Source organism: Emys orbicularis, chromosome 21 (assembly GCF_028017835.1).
Source record: "Emys orbicularis isolate rEmyOrb1 chromosome 21, rEmyOrb1.hap1, whole genome shotgun sequence".
NCBI classification, from domain to species: domain Eukaryota; kingdom Metazoa; phylum Chordata; order Testudines; family Emydidae; genus Emys; species Emys orbicularis.
This window is the reverse complement of record NC_088703.1, coordinates 3,081,988-3,094,768: the sequence shown is the minus strand read 5'-3', so window position 1 is coordinate 3,094,768 and position 12,781 is coordinate 3,081,988.

Here is a 12,781-nt window from a genome sequence, read left to right as displayed (position 1 = left end):
CTGCCCCCTACTGCCCCCCAGCCTGTGCACTGCACCCCTGAACTCCCAGCCTGAGCCAGCCCCCTCCTGCCCCCCACCCTCCCACACACACCCTCTCCCATCACCCCAGCCTAATCCTCACCTGCTCCAAGCAGGGTCCCACTTCTCCCTTTGTTCCCCATTCACCCGCCTCCCAGCGTCACCCCGCCCATCCAGCCCTGAACGGTTTTGCTTTGGTATAATGAGCTCCCAGCACCCCATTCTGTACCCAGAATCCCCCAGGGCCCTAGCACTTATATTACCCAGAGTTCCCTGGGTCCTCTGCCCACCCAGACCAGACACCCCATTCTGCACCCAGAATCCTCCAGGGCCCTAATACCTGCATTACCCAGAATCCCCCGGGGCCTCTGCCCACCCAGACCAGACACCCTATTCTGCACCCAGAATCCTCCAGGGCCCTAATACCTGCATTACCCAGAATCCCCCGGGGCCTCTGCCCACCCAGACCAGACCAGTCTCTGTTACCCAGAATCCCCCAGGGCCCTAACAGCTCCATTACCCAGAATCCCACAGGGCTCCTGCCCAGCACCCCATTCTGTACCCAGAATCCCCAGGGCCCTAGCACCTACGTTACCCAGAGTTCCCCACAGCCCCTGCCCACCCCACCCAGCCTGTTACCCAAAATTCCCAGGGCCCTAACACCTGCATTACCCAGAATCCCCCAGGGCCCCTGCCCACCCAGACCAGACCATTCTCTGTTACCCAGAATCCCCAGGGCCCCAGTGTCCCTTGGGAACCCTGCCCATCCCCAGCGCCCCATTCCTTGTTCCCCAGAGGCCCTGGGGCGCCTGCCTGTCCCCGGTGTCCTGTTCCCCAGAATCCCCCAGGGCCCCTGCCCACCCAGACCAGACCATTCTCTGTTACCCAGAATCCCCAGGGCCCCAGTGTCCCTTGGGAACCCTGCCCATCCCCAGCGCCCCATTCCTTGTTCCCCAGAGGCCCTGGGGCGCCTGCCAATCTTGGGTGCCTGCAGAAGGCTGGTCTAGACATGGAAGCCTGGAACGGGAGGCATTCAGAGCCGATGGCGAGGTGCCTAGGACAGATGGCTGGCTGGCCCTGTGGCAAGACACCGGAGAGCTGTGTCTGGCTCCCCCCACCCACCCCCGCCACCCCTTGTGGCCCGTCTGCACCTCACCCACTTCCCGGGCGTGCTGGCAGAGCACTCATCCAGGAGGTGCCAGCCGCCCCGACCTGCAGAGCCGCGAAACGCTCCCTCCCTGCTCAGCCCTTCCCATGGGGACAAGAGGCTAGGAAAGGCCCCCACGGAGCAACTAAAGGGCATCTCCCGGGGCAAGTTATAACCCTCCAGGTGTGGGGTTGGTGGCAGTGCTGGACAGGACATCCCCAGGTCACTGCAATCAGGGCTGGGGTGGGACCCACTTTGGCAAAAGAAAACCCACCACCTGGCCCGTTTTTTAAAAGAGCTGCCTAGTTCGAACAGGGATTCACTCAGAGAAGTCCTAGGACCTGGGTTATCCAGGTCAGACCAGATGAGCACAGTGGGTCTATGAACCTTTCATGCTAGTTTCTTCTTTCCCACATTTTTTTTTCACCCCTACATGGTTTTTTGGGGGGGAAGAAACTTTTTGTTTTCCTGAAATTGTCCTTTTTCCCTCAAAATCTTTTGGGTGTTTTGGTTCTGGTTTTGGAAGAAAAACCTAAGACGCTTTTGGCTTCTGGCCCTTTAAAAACGTCACTGTTCGAACCCCAAAATAAATAAAATACAAAATTGGGGGGTTTCATTGGCAAAAAAACTAACCTCTTTTTGGCTTCCAACTGCCCCCCTCCTCAGTTTTCGGTGGCCAAAAACTGAAAGGAAAAAAAAAAAAGGCAAAACCACTAGGAAAGTTTTGTTATGGAAACCAAACATTTTTCATTTCCTCCCCAATTTTTCTTAGTTAAAAAATTGCGTTTTCAATCAATTCGACCCCGTGGGTTAGTAAGTTGTTTATAACTATGCCACCGGGGTTTCGGGCTATTAATAACAGAGTGCTCCATTCTTGAAACGCTTCACTGCGCTTTAAAGTTGGACTGTTTGAACTACTCTGGCCTAGTTAAAGCAACTCCACCAGCTATAGCGTAGCACTATTCCTATATGGGACAAGGAATAAGCTATCCAGGTGTGAGGCACCTATATCCTGCTATAACTGCATCCACAGACTAGCAGGCTATACCAGTATAGCTAGACTGGTCAAAAATATCATCCCCCTGACAGACATCGCTATAGGAGGCCGACTTCCAAGTATAGCTCAAAACATTCATCTATAAACAGACCCGTTTTGATGCTATCAAAGGAAGTATTTCTTCACCCAATGCACGGTCAACCCGTGGAACTCCTTGCCACAGGATGTTGTGAAGGCCAAGACTATAACAGGGTTCAAAAAAAGAACTAGATAAGTTCATGGAGGATAGGTCCATCAATGGTTATTAGCCAGGATGGGCAGGGATGGTGTCCCTAGCCTCTGTTTGCCAGAAGCTGGGAATGGGCAACAGGGGATGGATCACTTGATGATTCCTTGTTCTGTTAATTCCCTCTGAGGCACCTGGCATTGGCAGACAGGATACTGGGCTAGATGGACCTTTGGTCTGACCCAGTCTGGCCGTTCTTATGTTCTTATCCCTAGACAAGGGATCCGGTAGGAGGAACTTCTGCCTTGCAGCTTGGCTTATTGGTGCATGGGCTGTGAATATGCTACCAGAGAATTTCCTGCGATTCTGAACCAACCACAATCGTGTTTTAACCGGGAGAGGAATAACGGGTTGATCTCCTACCAGGAAAGCACTGGTCTATTGCTTTCTTCTTTACAAAACGGTGTCGGGTTATTCCGGAATAGCCTATGCCAGTCAAGGTCCCCCACAGAGATAAGGCCTAAAAAGAAGAGAATTGATGCATTGCGCGAGAACAAGGAGAATTGTTGAGTCACATCTCAAGCAAGGTGAGGGATGAGGAAAGAGCTCAGGGGGATGTTCTAATTTTCTGGACGCGCTGGTTTTGTTTTTTGTTTTGTTTTTTTGAGTCTTTAGACAGCCGTGTGCCTCAGTTTCCCCATGTGGAGAATGGAAATAATTCTTTTTTTCTATCTGGTCTGTTTAGGCTGTATTATTTATTATAGGTATTACAGTAGCATCTAGGAGTCCCAGTCATGGCCCTGAGCCCCACTGTGCCAGGCGCTGTACAGACACAGATCTCAACTGGGTATTACCGTAATACATTGAATTAATAGGTCTCCAGGAGCTGGGACTGTAGGAAAACACTGACCGTCTAAGACTCGCAGCATGGGTCATCGGTGGCCCTAACTCCTCTGCCTCTAGCAGACAGAGTGCTAGACAATCAGGAATCTCGGGATCTAGCCCCAGCTATACCACTGCCCTTAGGAACTTGGGAAAGTTACTTCCCCCACCCAGTGCCTCAGTTTCCCCATATGTAAAACAGATGAGGCAATTGACCTCTCTGTAAAGCACTAGAGCTGGGGATTATTATATAAGAACTAGATTATTATTTTAAGTACTTACCTGGCCCCTGTTCTCCTAATCTCTGAACCCCTCACCCTGTCCTGTGTAAGGTGGGGCTGTTATGCCCATTGTACTGGTGGGGAAACTGAGGCACAGAGCAGCTAAGTGACTTGCCCATAGGGTGTCTGTGGCAGAGCAAGGAATTGAACCAGGGTCTTTCAAGTCCCAGGTTCACCACCTAACCCTGGGCCACTCTCCCCAGCAGTGCTTCCAAGCGTGCTGTCCTGTTGGCTGCGACGTGCCTGGCCCAAGCTGCGGAGCCCCATGCTGGGCAGGGATGCGGTAGAGGCCCGGACTCTAAATGTGGTGAAACGGGATGTTATGGGGCGGGGTGGCTCAACCGCCTGATTCACAGTTCTTTTCCACGAGCTCTAGGGTAGTTGTTTCCTCCTTCGTCAGTCACGGCCCATCTCGCCATCTGCCTGGCTATTTTTAGATCTGGGCTAGGACTCAGAGATGCAGTGGGGAGGGCGGATTTTTTTGAGCTGCCTCGTCACCTTCAGGAATCGCTCTGGTGAGCGAAGAATGGGGCGGGAAGTGCCCCAAGGGGGGCTGATCCGCCAGGCCGCTCTAGGAAAGCTCGCTGGGTGTGAAGTGATCTGGGTTGACGCCTTGCCCCTGGGTGGGCAGGAGCCTGGGTGTCAGCACTGGGATATTGCTATTAGGTCTATTACAATAGCACCTAGACACCCCAAGGTGTCAGGTGCTGTACATTTGTATTGCTATTAGGTGTATTACGGGAGCACCTAGCCCTATGAGGTCCCGGACCATGAGTGGGATACCTTGGTGCTACTGTAATTCACCTAATAGCAGTAAAAATGTATCTCCTGCCTAGCACAATGGGGTCCATGTCTGTGACTCCTAGGTGCCACCATAATACACGTAATAAATAGTGATAATAATATACAGCGCATGGCATGATGGGGTCCGGTCCATGACTGGCTCCTAGGTGCTACCGTAATACACCCAATAGCAATACAAACGTACAGCGCCTGGCACAACGGCCTCCTAGGCACTACAGTAATATAATTCATGCTAAGAAGGTGTGAGTGCTTTATGCCTCCACACCTGGGGCAGTCAGACCCTCAAGTTACCCCAGGATGATTAAAGCAGCCCAGCTGTCTAGCCCGGGCACGGCCAATGAGTCCTGCTTAGAGCCCCATGAGGTTTGGTTCATCGGAGGAGTTTTTTTTGTAAATGACTTTTTGATGGAGGTGACCATTGTTCATCCCAGCTGACGATTTTCTGGTGGTTTAATGTCATGGAACAAGGGCGATTTCCCGGTGAAATCCTTGGGGTTTTGTTTCAAAGGGCTGTGGTTACTGACAACTTTTAGGGGAAACTGAAAATGAAGGCGGTTGAAAAAGCACCAAAATTTTCCATGGGAAATTTAAGGGGGAACCCCCCAAATTTTTCAAAATTTCCCATGGAAAATAAATTGGAATTCTTCAGCCCGGCGCCGATTTCCCGAGGTGCCGACGCCGGCGGCTCTTGTGAGCCACAGCGGGCGTGGGCAGGGCTCCACTCCAAGGAGCCGAAACCTGCTGCCTTGAATCCAACTGGGCCCCAGCAGTTCCTCGGTCTGGGAGGCATCGGGGGAGCCGAGCCAGGGCAACCCACACAGCAGCACCTTCCCCATGAGGCACTGGGACACGGGGCCCCTTTCCCACCCTGAACGCAGATCGTTACAGCCATGACCGGAACATGGGGAGGATCCAAACGCTCCCTGAGGTGATGAAAATACTGGGTATCACATGCATGACGGTAGCACCTGAAGTCCCTGAGATTGGGGTCCCATTGTGCTGGGTGCAGCCCAGACCCCAACCGAGATCAGGGCCCTCATTGTGCCAGGCGCTGCACAGACTCTGGCCAAGATTAGGGCCCTACGTCGGGGCACTGCCCAGTGTCCCCCCCTGCAATCAGGCCCGGCACTTCCCAGACCCCAACCAGCCAAAAAGATCACTACTACTAGTGGGGAGGGGAAATGGCGGACACAGGTATAGGGGGAGGGGGCGGTGGGGGCTACCCCTGGAATGGGGAGAATGGAATTTCAAATGAAGGCCTCGGTGCTGCAGGAGGTGGGTTTGGACTGTGATCTCTCCGAGGCCCTGCAGGCAGGACAGCACCAGGCGTGTTAAAGCGAGTGAGGGTGGTGGGAGAGATCTCAGCGCTACTGGTGCTGCTGGGGAAAGAAAGGGGCTTTTCTTAGCTTGTGGAAAGCCTCAGGTGGTCAGAAATTCCCCGGGCTTTCAAGGCTCCCGCTGTGTGTCAGGGGCTACAGGACCCTGCCTGCTGTGAATCCCCCAGCAGAGCAGCAGGGGATCCCCTCGCTCTGGCTAGCAGCAGGGTAGGAGGCGAGTGCGAGGCCCGACCCGGGCAGCACAGGATGTTAGGGTATCTCCGGCTGCCACCCAGAACACGTAGGTTCCTGTGGAGCTCTGAGCTACAGCCAAAGCCAGAGTTCTCCAACCAGGCGTGACTTTATCCTCACAGGGTCCCCAAGCTGGAGTATTATTACCCCAGAGATGGGGAAACTGGGTAAGTCATTTCCTCCTCTCCGAGCCTCCAAGTCACACAGTCAGTGACAGAGCTGGGAATAGAACCCAGGAGTCCTGGCTTCCAGCTCCCCGCTCTAACCCAATACACCCCCACGCCCCTCCCAGCACGGGGACAGAACCCAGGAGTCCTGGCTTCCAGCTCCCCTCTCGAACCCAATACACCCCCACGCCCCTCCCAGCACAGGGACAGAACCCAGGAGTCCTGGCTTCCAGCTCCCCGCTCTAACCCAATACACCCCCACGCCCCTCCCAGCACGGGGACAGAACCCAGCAGAATCTGACTCCCCGCTCCTCCTCTCCCCCCCCCCCCCCCGTAACCCTACAGCTAAAAATCACCCCGTGAGGACACGGTAGGTTATTACAAAAATTATTCTAGTCAAAAGAGGTCAATAGCCAGGGCCCATCATGGTGGTATCTGGCTCCCTTTGAAAGCTAAACATAATCCCGGTGGTCAGGGAACGGCCTTTCTCCTTTTATGATGATGGTAGTTCTATCCTGGCAGCACCTCCTGGCCCCAGCGGAGTTCAGGGCCTCCATGGAGCCAGGTGCTGTACAAACCCCGACAGAGATCAGGGCCCCCTGCTTGCACCCAGACTCATGAGACAGATTTTCTCCCCGCAAGACTTCAGTTCCTGTCTAGAATGGGAGGCTGTGGTGACCCGCGGCGCCGTTGTGAAACATGCAAGTCAAGAGACTGAGAAATTGTGGGAACCGAGGCTTTGTCTACACACAAACGCGCTCCCCTTTAGCCCCAGGGTCCACCCCTGGCTTCGCTGACCCAGTGGCTGAATTTGACCTGGTCTGTCTACACCAGGAGTGTTTTGCCCACAGATTAGGCCAGCAAAAAGCTCCTCGGGATGCCAGCTAAATAGTGCAGGGGCTGGCCTGCCTCATTCTAGTGCCCTGCCCAGCAAGGCAAGCTGTCCCAGGAAAAGCCCAGGGTAGCTGGGATAACTGCGTCTGCGCTGGGGGGTTTTGCCTCGCTCAGCGATCGCAGCCCTGGCCGTCGTCACTAAGCCAGCCCTTTGCAGTGCAGATGGGGCCTGCGGCTAGGTACAGAGCCGCATGGCTTGAACTCCAGGGGGGGCTGTGAATAGATTTCACCCTGGGCCCCTGCCCCACATGTCTTGACTTATGGCAACATGGAGGGGGCCAGGCGTGGTGCGGGGAGGCTGCTGTAGCCCATTGCTGGCCCCTACCCTCCACTGGGGCAGACGCTGTCGGCTCCGTTGTCCAGAGGCCTCCTTGCTCTTCAGGTTCGGTTGATCTAGCTGATCAGCAGGTGCTGGGAGCTCGGTGCCTAGACGTTGTCCTGGTGAAACGCTGGGTGATTCCACCCGTGGCTGGTTGTCCTGCACTCACCAGAGCGGGGTGCAGCTAGGAGAGAGGAACTGCGTGTGCGGACGCTCTTCAGCGGATTCTCTACAAGGGGGGTTAGCACGGACGACGCTGGCTTCTAGGCAGCACGGACCAGCCGCTATCCAGCCGGAACAATCCTGAACTGGGACGGCCGGACTGGCGCCTGTGCCCTTTGTGATGGGCCTGGCCCAGCCCCGAAACTCCCTGTGTGCTCTGGGGGGGCTTCAGAGCCCGCCCCCCTGGGGGGGGGCGAGAGCCAGATCTTAGTTGGAGCCCAGCGGCAGCAGACCCGGCTCCCCGGTAAGGAGACATAGTTACACCCTCTCTACCATACGCTTTTTGGTGCGGTGGGACCTCTAGCAGACACACACACCCCCCCCGCCGCCCAAGAGGCTGGTTGGGAAATCTGTAGTTTCCTTCCTCCCAGCCATGTGGGGGAACAGGCGTCTGGAGGGTATTTTTGAAGATGACTGTAAAAAGCAACAGAGAGTCCTGTGGCACCTTTAAGACTAACAGAAGTATTGGGAGCATAAGCTTTCGTGGGTAAGAACCTCACTTCTTCAGATGCAAGTAATGGAAATCTCCAGAGGCAGGTATAAATCAGTATGGAATACCCACGAAAGCTTATGCTCCCAATACTTCTGTTAGTCTTAAAGGTTCCACAGGACTCTCTGTTGCTTTTTACAGATTCAGACTAACACGGCTACCCCTCGGATATTTGAAGATGACTGTTACTTTCTGTTTTCAAAGGGCACACTGGGGGCACCGAGGGATTGATGATGACTTTAAAAGGTTACTGGGGGTGTGTGATTTCCCCCCCCACACACACCACCCTGCTTGTATTGTTTTAAAGAAGCCTGGGATGCTCAGCGGGAGCTGTACCCCCTTAAGGGGGGGGCTCCTGATCCTTACTCCCTGTTTTCTCTCTCTGCAGCGCTGATTAGGGCAGGACTGTCAGGGCAGCATAGGATCCCACTGCATGTTCAACCCACTCAGATACAGCCCCACGGGGCGGTTACTGACACCATCTAGGCCAGGAAGAGCCAGGTCGGATCACCTGTAGATCAGAGGCTGAAGGCCTCCACCCATGTCCCCTGTGTGGGGAGCCCAAGTCTCTCCCTCCAAGAAAGCCAGCCCTGCCCAGCTCCGGGTTTCCATTGAAATCAGTGAAAACTCCGAGGCTTGGCGGGTCTGGGCCCCAGCCTGGATTTGAAGACGCCAAGAGATGGAGAACGCACTACGTCCCTCAGGAGTTTGGGCCCAGGGTTAATCATGCGGCCTGGTTAAAAATCGGTGCCTTCTTTCTAATTGGACTCTGGCTTCAACTTCCAGCCCATATGTAACATATCGAGAGCAAGCAACGGGCAGCATCCCCCCCCCCCCCAACCACCCCAGCTCTAGCCCCCGCAGCACGTGAAACTGCACATACGCCCCCCATCCCCCCCCCGACAAAAACCACACGAGGCCAGCGTTTCGTTTTCCTCCAAAAAAAGAAAGCCTGTAATTGTCACACTAACCTCAAAACTCGTTGAAAAGTTTTGCCTGGCTGAGGCCCACCAAAAACAAAAACAAACAAGTCCCAAAAACCCAAACTCACAGCACAAGATCCAATTCCGTTTTTATACGAGTCAGTCCGTGGCTGATTCGGTGCTGGGAGCATTTAGTGTCACAGCAAATCTGTCCAACCCAACAACCCCCCGCCCCCCCAATCAGGAATACTGTAGTGTTACAAAATGACAATATAAATAGCTTCTTTAAAAAAAATAGTAACAAGAAAACAAATCAGTAGTTGTTTCTAGACAGAGTTCACGAGTTCTTTGCTTCGCCAGGATCCCCCCCGCCATTTATAGCCTGGTTTCTCAGAGGATTGGCGCACCGGGAAGGTTGCTGCGGACGATGTGATGCAGGGGGGCGCTAGTGTCTTATGTGGCTGTGTAACAGCCGGTGCTGATTGTCACAAGTCCACCGCTGGCGTGCGCTGCCGTAGCGTGGGAAAGCAGGACTGCCCGGTCATTCAGTGAGCAAACTGCCGCTGGGGTTTTCCCCCCAGCAGCAGGCGCTGGCGGAGGGACTGATTCAGAAAAGGGGCAGCAGCTCTTCGGCCGGAGCCCAGCGCTGGTGGCAGGGGTCACCCAGAGAAGTAGCGAGCGAACGGAGTGGATGCTCAGCTGATGTAAACTGGGGGCCTGCAATGGGTCTACAGCCGCTGAGGAGCAGGCCCCACGCGCGTGAGGCTGATTTAACCAGGGGGGGAGTTGGTCCGGTACGCCCAGGAGCAGATGCTGTTACAGTGGCATAAATTGGGACGAACACCGGTGCCAGTGGAAGGACAACCCCTCCCCCCAGTCCTCGTGCCCCCTGGGAACGCTCGACCACACACCCCAGGTCCCATTGCCTTAAAGGAGACCCAGGATCGCTGAGCCAGCCCAGAGGGACATTGAGTGTGACCCACAAAGTCCTTCTGCTCCAGTCTCTGAGCCCTAGTGTCGTCCCCCCCGCCAGCTCCCACGCTCCCCGGGAAGCTCAGTGACAGGTTAGGGGGTCTGAGCACCCAGTAACACATCATGACCGGGTAAAGCAAGAGAGACAGGCAAAGGTCTGTGTCATTGATCTGAAAACCCCAATGAAAATAAACGTCGGTTAAACCTTCCCGTGTGGGGAGATCAGGGGAGTGGGTTACGGGGGGGGGTGGGGGTGGGGAGTCACAGCCGGCCGACGTGGTTTATGTCAGAGCAGACCAGGGGCGTGAGAAGTGGCAAGGCGGTGTGTCCTGTACAGCACGGGACTGTCTCACACCCCCGGGCTTCGCTACAATTCAAGCAGGCTGAGAAACGGCAGGAGTTTAAATGTCAACGTGTCAAAGCTGAGAAAAACCCCAGGAGCCCAGGCAGGAGTTGGGCGAAGGGCCCGGGATGAGAAGGGAGAGCTGAGGTACAGCGTGGTGCCCGAGGGGCTGTATCGAACAAGACCCACCCCCACACCGTAAATGCGTCTGTGTGGAGCTCTGGGTTTGGGGGCCGGAGAGCTTTGCCTCATGGTCAGTTGTGGGTGGGTGTGAATCCACACATCCTGGGCATGCTGCCGGGCACGGCAAGGGTTTTTTAGTGAACTAGTTTATATGTTTCAAAACACTAAGGCTAAAGCCCAATGGGGAAAGAGCATGAAATAGACAGCTTCCGAGTCGCCCCACGCAGCCAGAACGGGTCACGGATTCGGCCGATCGAGCAGCAGCACTGGCTCAAACCTGCTCTCCCTAAAAACCCCAGGAAGACACTGGCTCGGTAAGAGCAGAGCTAGGCCGGCACGGAGCGCTCTGGAAGTTCTCACACATTAGCCAACTTTCACCACTTCCGTGGCTGGCTCCCAAGTGGACCGACTTCCGCTCTCCCCAGTGAGTTCAGGGGAGCCAATTCCCAATTTCCATCCATGGCAGGGTTAGGCCCAGCAAATAAAAATACCTGATTGGACCCACATTCCCCCCACTTCCCCCGTCAGTCTCTAGAGGCAGGTTGCCCTGTAGTTCTCTCTTGCAGCGAGAAGCACGACTGATGTGCAGTTCTGCAGAGAAGAAACCAGTGGCCAGGGAAACCAGGTAAAATAACCGCAAACAATCCCCTTGTGCCTGTAACCAGCCCACTCCTGATGCATTAGGGGGGCTCCCGGAGAGAAGAAAAAAAGGCAGCGAACCAGTTGCTCTAACTGAAGTATCTAAAAGCACGTAAAGAAAGACCATCCCTGGGCCCCTCCCACTCCCCAGAAAGCATGCAGAGGAGTCATGCATGTTCATTGCATGTCCGGGGGGGGGAATCCTCCTCAAAATGGCTCAGTTTCCGCACGCGGGACCCTCCCCGAGCAGCCCCCCCCGTGGCGCCACTGGCAGAATGGAAAGTAGAAGCAACAAAACTCTGGCCCGCGTTCGGGGCGATTCTTCCTTTGGAGCCAAGTCATGGCACTGCCGCAGAGCGGGCTGCTTGGCGGACGCAGCGCTCTGCCTGCCAGCCTCGGACCGAAAAGTCTCTCTAAGGGGTAGGGAAGCCGCCCCCCTTTCCTGGCTGGTGTCGGAGATCACAGCTCAGTCCAGCCCCCGACCAATGCTGAGCGCCGAGCTCCCTTCCCACACCAATGACCAGAGCCTGTCACCTCCTCCCTGCGCTGAGCTGGACACGGGGGCCGTGCCGAGGGGGAAGATCCTGCCAGGGACGGGGAGCCCCCTTGGGCAGGATCTCTCCCGGATGAACCAGCAAGCCCCAAAGCCCAGACTACACCAGAGAGCTACAACGCCCTCTGGTCCCCGTAGGCCGCCGGGGCCTTCGTTTCTCTGACCCCACAGGCTGCCCAAAACAGAGGGCAACAGGCCGGGAGCATTGGGAACCTCCCTCCCCCACACTGCAGAGACGCCAGGTATCCCAGCATGCACGGCTGCACAGATCAAGGAGGGGCATTGCATGCTGGGATACCAGAGTCTCTCCCCACCAGTTTAGACGCAGGGGGCCAGAGTGGATTGCGTTTTGGAGGCCCCGGGGGACAGGTGAGCCATGCACTTTGGGCTACTCGGATGGAAAAGAACCTGTGAAGCAAAGAGGCCAGGGGGCCGAGTCCCTGCTCCCCCAATCCCAGGGACTGAGCAGCAGCACGCTTCTAGACCTCAACGCAGAACGAGGGGGGGGGGGGGGGCGCACGCCGGGGCAGCATCGAGACCCTGCAGCAACAGCCTCTAGTCTCCTGCGAGGGACGGTGTGGTGGAGACCCCGAAGCTACCACGCAGCTGGGCTGGGCCTGGGCAGCACCACCAGTGCTGACCTCAGCAGGTACGCACCAGGGGTGGAGACGGCCGGGGGAGATTTGGGCTGTCAACAACCCAGCAATAGGAGCCGTTTGCTTTCCCGGCTGCGTCTAGAGCCATCCTCCCTCCTGCTGGGGAGGATGCCCTGCCGCTGGCGCCCACGCTACCGACAAACCGCAAATGCTACGGAGCTAAACAAAACCGCTCCTACCTACCCCGACCGCTCCTGTCCCGGCCCGGGGAAGATTGAGCCCGCAGCCGAAGAGGAACAGGCAAAGCCGCTTCTAGCCGTGGCTGGAAGTTCCAGTGTTGAGTTGCTTAGTGTCTGTCGCTCCCGGCCCCGCCTTGTCTGTGTGTGTGTAAAAACTACCGTTTTGATCAGAAATTTTAAAGTCATTAAAAAAACCTACCCCCGCCCTCCCCAGCTGGCCCCCCCACCCCCCTCCACTCAGCAGCACGGTGCGACGGGCAGGAGAGCTCCTGCCACAGTCACGACAGTAGTGGCACAGTTGTAAATCCAGTTAGCGGA